At 36.9% G+C, this 12,017-nt stretch overlaps 1 protein-coding gene and 1 non-coding gene across 3 annotated transcripts in view; both read left to right on the top strand.

The window, feature by feature from the left end:
- Nucleotides 1-12,017, top strand: part of LOC118186705 (uncharacterized) — a 1,213,074-nt gene that overhangs the window by 326,606 nt on the left and 874,451 nt on the right. The gene's annotated exons all lie outside the window — the stretch shown is intronic.
- On the top strand, nucleotides 8,332-8,403 carry TRNAT-GGU (transfer RNA threonine (anticodon GGU)). Its single transcript has one exon. It is a non-coding gene; the product is annotated as a tRNA-Thr (tRNA).

Raw genomic sequence — 12,017 nt, 5'->3', positions numbered from 1 at the left:
ACAACCATATTTTAAATGGGCACTACTGTAGAAAACATCATGGCTTTTTGGAGCAAGAGTAGTAACCATGCCAGAACATACTTGCTAGCTGTATATGCTAATTATTACTTACACCGTGGGAAAAACGCACAAGGGAGGATTCGATAATGCATTATAAATATTTGTGAAAACTATCAGGCAATTCAGAATAAAACGCAATGACCTGCAAATTTATCTTCGATTCCTATGTGTCAGATATTTATTCTGCAAAGAATAATCTTATTAATTATTAAGTGTTAATTGGACTATATATCTTCATTTAATTTTAAATTTATTAATGTAGGCTATGGGGAAACAAATATACCCAGGATAATCTAAGCGTACAATAAGTAACTATACATTTTATTTTGTTTTAAATTCTCTTTCGATCCCTAAAACTGATATAAATTTAATAAGATACATTGAAGATGGCAACACTAGTCTGACTTCCTGCATTTGAATTCTGAAAGAGAATTCCCCGGAGGACGAATACATGGTGCATGATCCTTACTTACAAAGAGATCCTGCGTGATCCTTACAAAGAGATCCTGCGTGATCCTTACAAAGAGATCCTGCGTGATCCTTGCAAAGAGAACCTCTTTACGAAGATAACGCTCCTACCCTTCTTCCGCTTCCAATAGCCTTTCGAGAATATTTTTTGCTTGCTATTGTTTTAAGTACTCCCAAACATGAAAGAAAGTATACATTACAAACAGCCATACTTTCTCCGGGATTCGAACCCGGGTTCAAGGCAATCGTAGCCAGCTCCCAATGCTAAGAGGCGGCTTCAAAATTTTTATTTAGATCGAAACATAGGCATTATAGAATAAAATTGTGACATGTTAATATTAATTGATAATTACACTCATGTCCATAAATTAAGGATAATTCGGAGTCACGCGGAAATCGAACTCTAAAATAAATATATCACCTGTAAAATCACTACAACCATCTTCAAGAATCATATGCAAATTTCAGGAAGTAACCAGATGACACCGATGGTACGTCACAATGACGAGAGTGTAAGAGAGTGATATATAAGGAATACAGGCAAAGAAGTAAAATTGTTCGCAGGCGCTTTATAAGCATTTTAGTGCAATAACCGAATAGTTATTACACAAAGGACGCATTTGGATGATTTTTTACGTGATAGAATTATCGGCCGTCTGTAATGTGGGCGTACCCAACTGGAAGTATCAGACGAACTTGGAATTGCCCAGAGTGTCATCTCCAGGCTTTGGCAACGATTCCAAGATGATGGTAATGTGAGTAGACGTTACAGCACAGGTCGTCCCAGAGTTACAACGCCGAATGAGGGCCGGTATTTGGCAGTTACTGCCAAAAGAAACAGGCGGAGCACAGCCTCAGACCTGTCTCGTCAGCTCTCTTCAGCCACTGGCACGATAATTTCAAGGCAGACCGTGTACAGACGCTTAGGGCAGATTGGTTTATATGCTCGTAGACATGTGAGATGCGTTCCACTTACTGCAACTCACTGTCGCCTGCGGTTAGCCTGGAGTAGAGAGCATGCATTGTGGACACCGCAACAGTGGGCTTTTGTGATGTTTTCCGACGAGTCCAGGTTTAGCTTGCAGTCTGATTCTCGCCGGAATTTCATATGGAGAGCTCCAGGTACCCGTTACCACCAAGAAAACATCATTGAACGACACCGTTACGGTGGTGCAGGAGTGCTCGTTTGGGGTGGAATTATTCTGGGTTCCAGAACTGACCTTCATGTTCAAATTGGAACCATGACAAACCAAATTTATCGGAATGTCATTCTGGAACAACATCTACGTTTGTTTCGGGGCGCCATAGGCGCACAATTTGTGTTTATGGATTACAACGCCCGTCTTCACCGTGCAAACATCGTAAGCGAATGCCTTCAATCGGAGGATATCAACCGTATGGACTGGCCAGCATTCTCACCGGACTTGAATCCAGTAGAGCACGTGTGGGACATGCTTGGACGACGAGTTGCAGCCCGTCAACCTCCTCCTACATGTCTACCGGAACTTCGGAGAGCATTGCGTTTTGAGTGGTGTAATATCCCCCAAGATCAGATCGATAATTTGATACTCAGCATGCCTAAGCGTTGTACCGACTGTATTGCATCGTCTGGGAGACATACATTGTATTAACAATCATACCAACCATGTAATATTGTTTTTTTGTAAATAGGTTCTTTTTGTAATTTGCTCCAGGGAGAAAATATCGCTAATTTTTTTAATAATATCAAACATATAGCATCTTTTTTTTTTTTGTTCTTTACCTTTTGTTTAATAGATAAGCTTTACAAATAAGTCAAATTGGTTTTGCTAACTCTTCCTTTGCCTGATTTTGCATTATCCTTAATTAATGGACATGAGTGTAAACCAAGTCATTAAGTAGTTAGAGGTCTAAATCAAAAACAGCTGATTATTGTGTTTGTTGACTATGAAAGTCTTGAAGACTTTAAAGGAAGAAACATACTAATTAATGGAGAATAGTATAGAAACCTTTTGCAAAAACTGCGCAATGAAGTCAAAGAGAAAAGACGTGAAATGCTAAGCAGCAGGGTTCATGCTTTCAATGATGAGACTCCCGTGCTTTTAGCTGTTGTTGCTATAGCACTAGAAAACAAATCTTATCTTAAGGAGTTTAACCTCTTCCATTTCAGCTCAAATTTAGGTCCAACTGTTTACTTATTCTTCAAACTGAAAGCTATTCTTCGTGGCAAAATATTCAATGATGATGATGGTTTGAAAAGACCAGTTCTGGAACATTTTGAGAACAGCATTTCAGAGTACTTTATAAGGTTTTTTCTCTCCTTTCTGCATACCTTCGTTCTGTAACAGTAGCACACTTGGCGCGTATTCGAGAAGTCCAGGTGTGAGTTTCGGCGAAGGCAATGCATATTTACCACTTCTCCTGCTTCAAAATGACCTAAGACTCAAACGCCCTAACCTGAACTTGGACTTTCGAATACGCGCCGAGTGTGCTTACCGTTACACCACGAAGACATCCACAAAGAAGGGAAAATATCTTACACAATACCCCTTTTAAAGGGCTATTGGGGATTAGGAGACCTAATCGTCAAATCCTGGTGGTGGATAATCATCACCCACCACCTTTTTAGTTCGTTCGCCACTGTAGATTTTTTATGCGGGATTACGTGAAAAATAAGCAATGCCCTCACAGGGCCTCGAACCTGGACCTCTCGAATACGCGCCGAGAGATCTACCATTACACCACGAAGGCATTCAGAAAGGAGGGGAAAATACCTTTTAACTTTATCAGGCGCTGAGAACTAAGTAATATGAAACATACAGTGGATGGACAAAAATATGGTAACACCTTGTGAAATGCATGTTTGAAAAGAAAGATTGATTTTAATGAAATATGTAGGTGGCGCTGGCGTTTTTGACTACTGACGCCACCTATACAACTTCGTAAATGTGCTAAACAGTTCAGTTGTTGTCGGAGTACTGTTATGTGAGGTTGTCATTGCATTATGTCAGAGTTAACAGACTTCGAACGTGGGCAAATTGTTGGAGCACGTATGGTAGGTGCTTCCGTAAGCAAGGTGTTTAGTGTTACACAACCGAGGTTAGTGTTACACAACCCCATGATAACTGTGTCAGGGCACATGACTGCCAAGACTTATGTGAACATTTTGGCCGATCAATTTCATCCTATGGTACAAACTTTTTTCCCCGATGGTGATGGTGTCTTCCAAGACGACAAAGCCCCTGTTCACACAGCTCACATTGTCCAGGACTGGTTTTCTGAGCACGAGGATTAATTGTCCCATCTCCCCTGGCCACCACAGTCACCAGACCTGAATATTATCGAACCTTTGTGGTCTACATTGGAACGGAAAGTGCGTTCTCGTTATCCACCGCCAACATCGTTATCTGAACTTGCCACCGTTTTGCAGGAAGAATGGTATAATATTCCCTTGGCAAACATACAGGAACTGTATTTATCCATTCCGAGAAGACTGCAAGTTGTTTTTAATGCCAACGGGTTTCCTACACCACATTAAGCAAAGAAACGTGTTTTTTTAAAGGTGTTTCCATATTTTTGTCCAACCCCTGTATGTCGAAGTATATGGCGATTTTATTGGAAAATAAACTATCAATTATTGTCTAGTATGTTTAGAAGTATATCAGGCCAGAAACCTTTTGACCTGTCTACATATATTTGCGAACATAAGAGGAGCAACAGCCATATTTAGAGAAATAAATGGGTGGAGTGAAGAGCAAACGAACCTTGCGCCATCTATCTGGGAAAGTACCAATCAAGCACAGAAAAAATAAGATGTTAGAATTTCAAAAGCACTAGGAAGAACGGTATTGGAGTCAATATTATTATCTACAGAAAATACATTTCTGAGTATGAAAATCCTTAAGAAAATGCAGTTCAGTAACTTTGTGCGTGGTTTATACAGAATCAAACTTGTGATTAAGCGACTGATTAGGATATGCTATCAAAGATTGATTACGATTTGCTTATTTCTCCTACACGAAAGCATGATTTGTGTTTTTTTAAATTAAAATAATATAAAATTAGCACAATTTTTATATTATTCAAGTTTCAGTAATATGTCTAAAATAATTATTATCTAAACTCAGATATAAATGTGTGTTTAAATATTAACTGGACCGAAAAGAAATGCATTTAATCGATTTATACGCAACTATTTTGGGATTAAGTTTTGTACCCGTAAAACACCTGCCAATAAAACGTCAGTTGTGATGCAAATTAAATAAACGCTTACCCGGATGGAGGGTACTGTATACTGAAAATTGATATATCGAAAAATCTGTGGATGTGAGCGCCCGAAAGGAACATCGAATGTCTGCGAAACAAGGAAATAATAATAGGATACTTGAGGCCGAATTCGATAAAACTGCAACCGTATCTTTCCTTTTCTCTGAAGCCGGAACACGTCGCTGTAATGGAAGCACCTGCGCTCCGGGACACGGGAAAATGCGGGAAACGGGGGAGAACTGTGCGTCAGGTGTCAAGATCCAAAGAGGCTTAACTTGTTTTCCGGACCCTTTTTTCACCCCTTTGCCTCAATTCAGATTTCTCTTGATTTATTTTTCATGCGCTACCCTTTCCTTGAGTTGAGAAAGAGAGGTTGTATCTGTTACTGAATCTCTCTCTTGGGCAGGTAAATTCTAAGACTGTAAGCACCACAGTATTTCACCAAGACTTGACAGGTTTGATTCCGACCTGGGGTAGAAGATCTCAATCATTGGAACATCTGAATTGAAGCCATTTTGTCTCAATTCAAAGGTACGACGCTTTGAGTGAGAGCCAGGATGGAATTGAAAACATCTTTCTGCGTGAGTTACTAAGATTTAGTGCATACTATGGTTTAAAATAAAGTCTTTCCTTTTTCCAAACATTCGGAAATTCTCACTTTAAGGAACTTCAGTTCGTTTTCACATAACATGAAAGTACTCATAGCAGTATCAACTACTATGTGCTACCAAAAAGGAAAGCATAAGTTCTAAGATAATTTTTGCGTAAATTTAATATTTTTGCACCCTTTTTACTTCCTTGTACGAAGTAAAAATGAAGTAATCGCGAAAAGTTTCAGGCAGTATATTTCAACGAAATTATCCATTTTGACCGCTATCGAATGCAATTTAACGATGTTTTTGCGTGATATCTGTACGTAAGGACAGAATAAAAGACTCGTTTCCTTCAAAAAATTATGAAATTGCTTTAAAATTAATTCTGAAGAGAATTTTTCGTGGCGTCTGTACGAACGTATGTACGTACGTGCGTATATCGCACAACTCGAAAACGAGTAGCCTCAGAACGTTGAAATTTTGTATATAGTACTGCTATAACATGTAGATGTGCACCTCGTATTTTGGTTTCAATCGGCCGCACCAAACGTATATAAATATATTTATATATATATCCACTTTGTTACCCGGCTCAGTGATCTCAGTTTCTTTACTCTTATATGTTTGTAAATTGTAAATTTTTTGCTTTAAAAATGATTGAATTATGTCATTTTTATCTTCCGGTTAAGGTTTTTATGCCTTTAGTAAATCTGTATGCAATATATTTAGAATTATCAAAAATTTTAAAGTTGTTTAAGTGCTGCTAAGCCTTTTTATTTATGGCGGCCATTGATTGTTTACATTTGAAACTGCAGACTAGTGGATTTGTTGCCAATCTAGAGAAACAGCTTCGCAACAACAAAGATAACGCCTTCATTTATTATTGCCAATTAAATCATGCTTAATCCTTTTTGGAATTTTTTCGAGGAAATAAGTGTTTAAGATTTACTTCGTAGTTTTTAATATAGATATTTTGAGTTTTTATGTATTTTTGCCTTCTCGCGAAGTGAGAATTGAATTAATTGAATGAGAAATACTCAATCGTCTGTGAAAAACTCTTTATTTTTTGTTTTATTTGCTTAATTTCTTTTATACATCATTCTAGCTTTATTATAGTATTTGAATAGAACATGTGGCAACGATTAGATAATTCTATTCTTTAAATGATATAAATTTTTACATTATGAGTTATAATATGAACGAAATATAATACTGTTAAGTTAATCTAGGGCCAGAGTGTCGCTATGGTAAACAAATACTAGAGTGAATTTTAAAGAATGCTTTTATTCTATTGTGGTTTATGCGCTGTCGTCGAAGTAGATTTAATTCAATCCAATAAGTTTAAATGAAATGCAAGAAAAAATGCGTATAATTTAATATTCCGTACAAGGAAGTCATGTGGTGTACACATCAGATTTTTTTCCCAGAAAATAATAATGTTTTAAATGTCGTAACACTTGCTTACTTAGCATTTGTCAATAATGACCGAATCCCTCTGTCACGTATTGGTTTAAGTGTCGAAAATGCAGGCCAGGATGCACAGCATGGAGTAGGCCGATAATATATCCTCAAGAGATGGAAACAGGTAACTACTGACCTACATTCCTTTTTCGAGATTCGAACTTGCACCCGAGGATATGACAGGTGACAGCATTAACCTCCATACTGATTAGTACGGGTCCAAAAACAACTGCGGGAAGATAAATTTAACAAAGCAAGAAACTTGTGTTTTGGCATAGATTTAGTCAAGAAATCAATCGATTTCGAAGGCAAAAGGGTACAGGTCCCTTTTCATCAGGACCAAAGAATTATGCAAGTCTAATTTTATGTTCCCCTGTGGCGTGCTTCTCTTCTCTTCTCTTTTGAACTTTAGAAAGTTTAATAATAAATGACTATAAATAGGCTTTAAAACTTACTGCGCAAATATTGAGTAAAATATGCGTCTTGTTTTATTAGATACGACCTTAGAAAAACTAAACATGGTGTTTTAGATTGTAGGTAGGCTTGAAGTTTTTAAATTTATGTGTAATTTGAATTAACATTTAAATTGCAGTTTTTTTCGCGTCTTATTTCTTTACTCTTCTGTGGGAAGGAAAGCAGATTCAGTTAACTTGTGATCAGTAGTGTGCTTAAAGATAAATTTAACTGATAATTTTTAAAACCAGTTACAATTTTTATTTCACGAAATCTACTATTTTAAACTAAATGTATAATGAATCTTTGTAAAAAAATATACACTTGCTTGCCTCCTGGTTTTAATATTTTATTCAATAAATCACAGAATATATTAAAAACTACGCGATATTGATATTAGTTTAAAAATAAACATTAAAAATAATAATAAAAAAAAAGAAAAGAAAAATATGAAAGGGTCCAGATTTTAACGGTTGCCCAAAAGGGTTTTGTTAAGTTTTCTTACGCTCTCACTGAGTTCGCAGTCTGCCTGCCTGCTGTTGCATTCACTTGTGTTAAACTATTTCCTTTTGGCATTTTAGCTTTATTGTTAAGCATCATGTTCTTCACACTTGCGCTAGATATAGTTCAACAGCAAACAATTCCCTAAGCAAGGTTAAGTGTACATCCATTTTTCTATTTTTTAAGTCTTTTCCCAGTTCATCACATCAATCTTCAGCTTTCTTAGTAAGATTTATTTTCGTGTTTTTATTATTAATGTTTTATCTTATAAGGTATTTCTCCCACTTCCCTCGCGTGCCTTCGTGGTGTAACGGTAGTACGCTGGGCCGGTATTCCAGAGGTCCGTGGTTCGATTCCCGGCGAAGGCGGTTGCATATTTTTCATCTTTTCTGCTTCCAATTAACCTAATGACTCTACAAGTGGCGCCCGAACTAAAAGGGTTGTGGATGATGATTCTCCGCACCCAGAATTTGGCGACTAGGTCCCCTAAAACCCTAGTCGCCCTTTAAAAAGAGGAGTATATAAGGTATTTCTTCCACTTCCCTAGCGTGCCTTCGTGGTGTAACGGTAGCACGCTGGGCTGGTATTCCAGAGGTCCGTGGTTCGATTCCCGGCGAAGGCGGTTGCATATTTTTCATCTTTTCTGCTTCCAACTAACCTAATGACTCTACAATGTAATACATTTATTAATTAAATATCACGATCTTCGCACTTAAACCACATAAATTTAAATTCAACAAGCAAAATTACAAAATATTTAAAAACAGCATATCTTTAAAATTTTCGATAGACAGTCTCGTGCGATGGGGATAAAAATGTTTTAATCCGTAGAGTGTTGACACTGCTCGCTTTCAAATTGTCGAGTTTGTTAATAAAAAGTTCAGAAAAGTTTTACAGAACATGAAACATAAAATTCGAAATTAGGACTTCCACGTGCATGTGTTCAGGTGGAGTATATCATGATGCGTATTAGAAGATCATCATCACTCTTCGTGGGGTGTTATACATCGGAACTTTCAGGTGACCTCCGAAAATATAATCAAAGCAGGATAGGTACGGTTAATGATAAGTACGGTAATGAATGCTGACGTCATTACGTACAGAAATGGAGAAAACAAAGACACAAAGAGAGTATTGAAGAAGTTGCTTGGAAACAAACTAAGGGCGAGCGATCATAGATGAGTAAACCTTGTAGTATAGTAAACTTGGGTCCTGTGACGTACAGGCCAATAAATGGAACAAACACGTTCGAAACACCATTGTCCAAATGTCATGTCTAAACGTTAACGAATGTCATCGGTGAAATGGGTACAGTTTGGCCCTGGAATATACCAGTGGACGTGTTGACTGTCGAAAGTTCTGGAAAAACTCCAGCTGTATCTTGTAAATCTGTCAATCCAGGCGAACAAGCATAAGGCTAGGATAGGTTAAGTTATGTTATTTGATTAAGGCAAAGCAACTCGAGAGCTATCTACCTATGAAGATAGGTGCCTTCGTGGAGGTTTAAGAGAAGCTGTCTCGTATCCCTGTCATACACGGGGAAAACACGCAAACCAATCATGCAGCCAGCGCGTTGGCCGTGATTGGATCTCAGCAGGCATGATGTATGAGTTTGTTCAGTGGTTCCAACAATATATAATGAAGAATTTACATTAAACGCGAATGACAGCTTCTTGAGATAACCTTTTCCAGTATACCAACGCCACGTACAACGTCATCTACCTCGTCTAGGTGGCCTTTCTGACCCTAACTACTCATGTGAGTTTGATTCGTCTTTGAACGCACTGTCCCTCCCAGAAGATTGTACATTTTATCCTGAAGCACTCTGTATAATAACCGTATTTCTCAAATAAACTTGCTTATATACTTCTTCCCGCTGAAATAAAAAGGAAGAAATTATTTGTGTAATAAAATGCCCAGAATTTCTCCCACCTTCTTAGCATGCCTTCATGGTGTAATGATCAGCACGCTCGGCGCGTATTCGAGAGGTCCGTGGTTCGAGTTCCGGCGATGGCATAGCTCATTTTTCACCTTTCCCGCTTCTAAATAACCTAACGTCTCTACAATTCGAATTCCGGAGAAGGCACTGCTCATTTTTAACGTCTTCTGCTTCCAAAATATCCCAATGTTTCTACAGTGGAGCCCGAACTAAAAGGTGGCGAATGATGATTCTTCATCACCAGGATTTGGCGACTGGGTCCCCTGCCTTTTAAAAGGGGGAGTATGTAAGGTATTTCTCCCGCCTTCTTAGCATTACTTCGTGGTATAGTGGTCAGCACGCTCGGCGCGTATTCGAGAGTTCCGTGGTTCGAGTCCGGGCGACGGCATAGCTAGTTTTTCATCTTTCTTACTTCAGAATAACCTCTACAAGCTAGGCATTTTATTTCGATAGCAATGCTGCGGTAAATCTATCGTATAATTTCCCCTCTCTTTCATATTCAAAACATGAGTTATAAATGTTTTTCATTATCTTATCCACATTGCGGTAGGTATCAAATAACCGTTTTTCATACTATTCAGAGTCTTGTAAATTTATTCATTTGGATTCAGGTATCCCCAGCTCTGCATGTTGGGGGGATTCTGAATACATAAACGGTGACTTCATTTCGCTACCTTTTAAACAATAATCTTTGTGCACAACGGAACAAAGTAATTTTTCTCGTTTTCTTTTACAACTTGCCTTGACTCCTCTTTTTTGCACTAAGACTCGTGTATTCCAAATTCTAAGAGCTCTTCATTCATCATTTTTAACGTCACGCGATCTCTTACGACATTAATCAAGATTCCCGTGTGCTTTCAGTGACCTATCTAGTCAAATATTCCTCCTTCGACATCAAAAGTCATTTCCGGTAAGTTTAACTTTTTATCACACTTAGGTGTCGTTTAATGATTGTCCTTTTTCAAACCAGATGTCATCTAAATTCTTTTAAGAATAGACTTCTTTCTTATCCGCTAGGGACATTTGCTTTGTAAAATTTTTGTCGTTTCTCGACTATCTCTTAGATCCTTCAAGCAGACAAAAGAGCTTATGAAATTTTTTTTTTCCAGTCTTCTTTTTCTGAGTTGAAAGTCATTACGACTCAAATTCAGGTTGTAATAATGCCTAAAAATAATGGATGGGATCTTAATGACACTGCCATTAATCGTACGAACGTTAATGACGTTCTGGTTGCAACTGAAGAAGAACGAAACGGAAACTGTACGCGAGATCAATTGGATAAAATAATCAGTTCTGAATGTTTTTCCTTCCTTTTGGTTTAAATACAGCACAATTCTTAAAAAATAAAGCTGATAATTTCTGAGATTTATATTTTAATATGTTTTGAAAACTTGAAGTTTGTAATTTTAATAAGCTTTTCAGGTTTTTTCAAAAGAATGAGTAATTGAAAGATAATAATAAAAAAATCTAAAGGCTTTCAGATTTTATATTACATCCAAAGGGACTTTTTTTTTGTTTGTTACCTTTATTTATTAAATATGATATTCTTCGCACTTACCCATAAAATTCAGTTCAACAGCAATATCGCAAATAATGTTAAAGAGTATACCTTTAGAATTTCCGATACACAGTCTCGCGCGCTGGAGATAAAAATGTTTTTTTTTTTTTTTTTTTTTTTTTCGTACAGTGCTCGCTTTGAAATCGTTGACTTCCTTAATCAAAAACTTATAAATGCTTTGCAAAATATGAAACAGATATTAAAACTACTTCCGAATTCGGACTTCCAGATGCCCATATTTGGGTGGAGGCGTAGTTATTTAAAGTTTAATCGCTTTAGGTACCGTTGTTTTATCACAAAGCTAGAAAAATACATACAATTACGCAGATTCTGCATTATTTAATTTCTTTAAATATAATACAGAGCTATAATATTTGGTAGCAACAATTTAAAAAGCGATTCAGAATTTTAAAGTTTTCGACGCAAAATGCCAAAACGAAATTAATAGCCCTTCTGTGCTAATGCCCTTTTGGCTAGTAAAAATAACTAAAAACATTTCTTTTTCTTTCCAAAAATTGAATTTTGAAATATTGGAAAAACATTCATGCTCCATAAATTGGAAAATATATTTAAAACAGTTTCTTGTATGGTAATGTAGCTTTATATTCAAAGTAAACTGCAAAGGTAATGTTAACATTAAATACCATTAATATTATTATTTGCGTCGTTTCATTGTTTAAAAAATTTGATGTGTACACCACATGACCTTCTTGTACGGAATATTAAATTTTACGCATTT

Source organism: Stegodyphus dumicola, chromosome 8, assembly GCF_044657685.1.
Source record: "Stegodyphus dumicola isolate Sdum_Otavi_A_Nest chromosome 8, ASM4465768v1".
In the NCBI taxonomy this organism is placed as follows: Eukaryota; Metazoa; Arthropoda; class Arachnida; order Araneae; family Eresidae; genus Stegodyphus; species Stegodyphus dumicola.
Note: the sequence above shows the minus strand (reverse complement) of the source record. Positions and strands in the feature narration are given on the sequence as shown.